At 39.1% G+C, this 5,160-nt stretch overlaps 1 non-coding gene across 1 annotated transcript; it reads right to left on the bottom strand.

The window, feature by feature from the left end:
- Positions 1 to 3,773: 3,773 nt before the first annotated feature.
- Positions 3,774 to 3,847, bottom strand: trnan-guu (transfer RNA asparagine (anticodon GUU)). Its single transcript has one exon. It is a non-coding gene; the product is annotated as a tRNA-Asn (tRNA).
- Between the last annotated feature and the right edge of the window lie 1,313 nt (positions 3,848 to 5,160).

The raw sequence follows: 5,160 nt of genomic DNA, 5'->3' as shown, positions 1-5,160 counted from the left end.
ACCAGTCAAGTTCAGGTACTTTTCTGATGTATATGAATACACAAGTTCTGGCGCAGTTCTTACAACAAAGATACTTACATTACGAACTTTTTTTTCATACGAGCTCTTGCCGTTTTTAAATTGAATATTTTGTTTCAATTCGCTAAATCACACGAAACACCAGCAACACTCATCGTAAGCATCTGACCAATCACATTCCTGAATTTTAAAAGTATTTAGTATTTATTTTTAACTTTTTAAAAAAAAATTATATACCTGTTTTACATATTATTGCCATTTTTGGCATATTGTAAGTGGATTGTAACTTCAAATTGATCATTCCTGAGCTTTATAACTGTGTATCATTTCTTTTAACCTTATTTTAATATTTTTTTTAATTATTTTTGCATTTTACAGAACTTTTTAAATATATTGTGAGTATTTTAGCATAATTTTAAAATAGGACTATCATTGCTCCTGACTTTTAAACCTGTATTTCTTCTGACATCTCTCTCTCCACCTGCAGATGAGGAGGGAGGTAGTTGATTTTAAATTGGTTGATTTGGGGGGGAAATGTACATTAATTTCCTTGTGTGTATCACCAGTGGGAAACTTGGCATTTTTGGATGAATTGCAATCTATATTCAGACTGATATAGTAATGACTGGAGATTTAAATAACACATTTGATACATCACACAGGAACAGCATAACATCTAAAATGGCAGAACCCTCTAAATCACTGAAAAAATTCAGGCACATTCATAATCTATAAGATGTTTAGTGGTTACTGTGTCCTGCTACCCTTTCATATTTTTTAGTGTGCACGAATCTGTCCCTCTTCTTTTACTAGTTTTTAAGGAATATTCTGAAATCTCTGATTACAAGATCAAGCCAGAAAAAAATGATGACAATTAGTAGGAAGAAAGATACAGTACAATGTATTGAAAATGTAATATGTTTTAAAGGATTAAAGGTGTAGCGGCGAGGCTTAATAATAAGGCAGAATTAAGTGTTTCTGAGCTTCCCAAATGAGGCCCCATTTCTCTGTTCATCTCTGTGGTGCAGCCACAGAGAGACCATTAGTGCAGGGTGATTTAAGGTTTCCTAGGACAGCTCCCAAAGGGGGATGCACTTAGCTAAGCCTGGCTATCATGATCAATGGTCATCCATTGGCGCCTATCTGTCTAGGGAGTGCCAGATGGACATCTGGACTGCATTCCTAAGTGTCAGGAGTAAGTGACTCATATCTCACCTTGATCAACCAATGGGACTCTGATGCCCATGGAACTTTCAGCCAATCAACGAGCTGAAGTTCCTCCAGGTAAAAACAGGCAACACAGAGAGCCTGGGAGATTCAGTAAGATTCAGGAGGATTCTGTGGACTATTCTAAAGGGAATTCAAAGGAGAATTCCAGGGCAGGACGGCCCAGGAGCAGAAGGCTCCCAAGGGCAGGACATTCTTGCAGCGAGCCTCCTGACCATCCTGAGACTCAGCCCGGACAACCACAGAATGGCCAGTGTGTCCGAGTGCCAGAACTTTGCTTTGTTCTAAGAGTCTAGAGCGGAGGTTGCCAGAGAGTAACCAGAGGATCCACCCGAGGTTAGCACCAGCAGCAAGCCTCGTGAACAGGTCGGAACTGTGGACAGCTGAATCACTATTCAGAACTAGCTCTTCATCAGGAACGAACCAGTCCTCTTCCTGACTTGCTGGGACCCACAGTCATCTTTTCTCCTGTGCGCAAACTTTGCTAGTTAAAGCCAACACTAACTAGCCGGTCAGTGAGCATCAGCAGCGCACCGTCGCAAGCCGCACAGCACAGCCTGGCACGGAGCCAGAGAGCGCAGATTGGACAGCAACAGCCTGCAACTGTTTCTTTGAGCCCGCAGGAGATCTGAATCCCCAAAGATTGGATGAGTATTCAACTTCACTGCATTACTGCTCGAGAATTCAATTGTTATCCAAACCAGTTGATATCAATTTAATTCCTAAGAGTTATGTACTTGTTTTGAGTATCTAATGTAGAAGTTATAACCAAGTTCATTTACGAAACGGTCTAAATGAATGATATACTGAACGTATGTCCTCTTGATGTGTAACACTTCGTAACTGATTGAATATATACCTTTTGTATTCTGATAACCCTCTCGATAAGATCTGTTAGGTTTATATGCATATTTTATGTATTAATAAATGTATCCTCGTGTATTAGTACCTGTGTGTGTGCGTTGTTTGAGTTATGTCGCATGGTTGGATTCTAAAGCCATCAAAAGAATCAACTTTGTGATTTACTGCTACAATTAATAATTGTCACAGTAAATGCCCAAACCCTACAGAACTGGTGCCTTCAGAGAGCCACTACATTTACATTTTGGCTACCACAACATTGCAAAGGGAAAAGAAATACTTTATCTACGCAAACTAATTCAACTGAGCTCCTCTAAACAATACAGCCTGAAGAATTGCCAAAGCACAATGTATCAATTTGGGTGACACTGGGGGAAAAGGATCACAACATTGAGGACCACAAGGCTTATTTTCAACAGCAAACTCTGTGCTTGAAAATATTTGACAAAAAAAGGAATATTACACGCACAGAAACCAATATTTACCACTAGGGTAGAATGCAGAATAGAACAGTTGATTGAAGGTTAGTGTAACTCTATAGTGCATCACAGAGGTCAGTCTCTTCCCCCTCATTATGCAGGCTGACTTGTTCACAGTGAACTGTCCTCCAGCGATAGTCAGCTGTAATCACCGACGCAGACATGATGTTAATACTCTGACAGCACCTTGGCTGATTTGGTTAAAGTGTTTTCCCCCTGGTTATAAAAACGTCTCAAAATTCTGACACTGAGGTGTGAGACACAATGTAACAGGCTCTCATAATCCCGAAGTACAATAAATTTTACTGTATTGTTTTTTAAATTTGATCCTGTGAACATTGCATGTCCCTCCTTCCTCATTACCAAAACATCTCAATGTCACCAACAGTATGTACATTTGTAATTACAACACTTCACTGTTGCATTTCTGAGTTGTGACATTGTGAACAGGATTATTCCATGCTGAAAAGAGAAGAAAAGAATCACAACATTTCGGCTGTGGAGCCTTCTTCAGGTGTGAGAAAGACAGGGCAGTAAGCAAAGATAATTTTCTTTTTATCTTTGCTGACTACAGTTTATCTTTGATGACAACATCAAAGACATTAAGTATTTTTTACTGCTAACAGCTCCACATCAACTTCCTTTTATATATAACCTGATCAGATCTCTCAACTCCCAACTCTTCCAGTTTCTCACTTCAGAGAAGGATAAAACATTCAATCATCCTCTACAGAGAAAAACCATCAACACCCCTACCACCTCCACCAATCCTAACCTTGTTGTTACTATACCCTCTGACCTTTCCCTTTCACCCCTTTGCATCCTCAGCTAACATATTTTAAAATTACAATAGACTGTATAGTATTTATGTTTAAAATCAAGGTAAATATGTCAAAATATCAAAATCCAACTGCACAGTGCTATCGTAACAATGCTTGTCAAGTTCTCAAACAAACCTGCATTGTATTTTTAAAATATTTCAGCAGAGGATTCAACTGGAGTATAAATGACGATTCGACGATCATTTTTCTTGGGTGAATATGGTTTTCTGCGGAGTTAAGATGTTGGGCATTATTGGACATTTCCTGGTGATCCTGACACGTGTTTAACACTCGCATTTGTTGCAAATATTAAAATGGCTGTGGTTTCGCTGAGAAATCCAATCGACTTTACATCGCCGAAGAAATTCGTCCCTGAGTGGATTCGAACCACCAACCTTTCGGTTAACAGCCGAACGCGCTAACCGATTGCGCCACAGAGACTGACTTGTAGGTTCTGCTCTCGAATCACAAATTTCCGGTTAAAAAAAAATCTCTTACCGTTTATTTTGCCAGCCGGTAATATTTCTTCTGCACTGATAACCAAGAATTGGATTTCATTTTCCGCAAGCTGTGTGAATTTCATCAAAAATAAGTTTTCCAGAAAGGAAATGAACACATGCATTTAACGAAATCAAGCCCTTTGTGAGTGCCCAAAATGGTACGTTCTGTACTACAAGAAAGGAAGAAATACACGGCTGGGATTTGAATTTCGTTTTTTTTTGTTTAATAAAGAGGCGCTTTAACCAACTAAGCTACGGTGACAGGAGAACCATCACCTTTTACAGCCACTTGGACACACCGCTCTGAGACATCTGCGTTCAGTAAGCGCTGAACTTGCTCTCAGAGCAAATTGCCTCTTTTACATAGCAGCCCCGACACTGAGAAACGAAGAGAACTGGCTTTAATCTGGCATTTTTCATGTCCAATGCGTTTGACATCTCTCAAGGGCGACAGAGTTCTTTTGCGACACTATTTCTTCTTTTTTTTCTTTCTGTACGCTTTGATAAAAACGAAAAATCGTGCAAGGGAAAAATGTACTTTTTTTCATAGAGAAAACGTGCACCAGGAAATGTGTTGAGAAGAAATGATTTAACATGATACGTGACCTAATTTATCGGAGCAATTGCTCACCCAGCAAGGTCTGGAGAGGTTGGAGAGCCTGGTGGATGTGATAATTATACGGTGTTGTGGAAGAAAACAATCTTTCTTTGAATTCTCAATCAATCGGAATTTCAGTGCGAAACATAAACCCCTTGTCATATTTAAAGAGATTATATTTTAAAACTCATAAAAATCAGAAAACACATGTTTCTCACTTTGAAATTTTAGACGGAGCGGTGCATTACTAGTAGCGGCGCTGAGCACACTATGGGGGAATTCAGGCTATGTGAAATGCCAACGGTTTAATAAATAACGCGTCAGATTTCGGATCATAAGATTGTAGGTTCGACTTCTACCTGGCTCGTGTAAATTATATTCAAGCTCCTCAGTAATAGATGTCTATTATGTAATGAACCGCACCTGAAAGCAAACGATGGGTCTGTTTCCTTTGTTTTCCAGCATGAAATAGCAAATCGTTACAAAAAGCACCTGCTAATGTACAATAGCGTTTTTTTTTTCAAATTACATTTTCAGGCTTCAGACACTTTTTAATAAAACAAAAGTGTCCGGAAACTCATTAACTTTCAGGTTTGCTTGAACCTGTATTAAAAAAAGTTATCTGAAACTTCCGGGATTCCATTCTCTGATGCAGC

Source organism: Atractosteus spatula, unplaced genomic scaffold (assembly GCF_055471065.1).
Source record: "Atractosteus spatula isolate fAtrSpa1 unplaced genomic scaffold, fAtrSpa1.hap1 Scaffold_57, whole genome shotgun sequence".
NCBI classification, from domain to species: domain Eukaryota; kingdom Metazoa; phylum Chordata; class Actinopteri; order Semionotiformes; family Lepisosteidae; genus Atractosteus; species Atractosteus spatula.
Note: the sequence above shows the minus strand (reverse complement) of the source record. Positions and strands in the feature narration are given on the sequence as shown.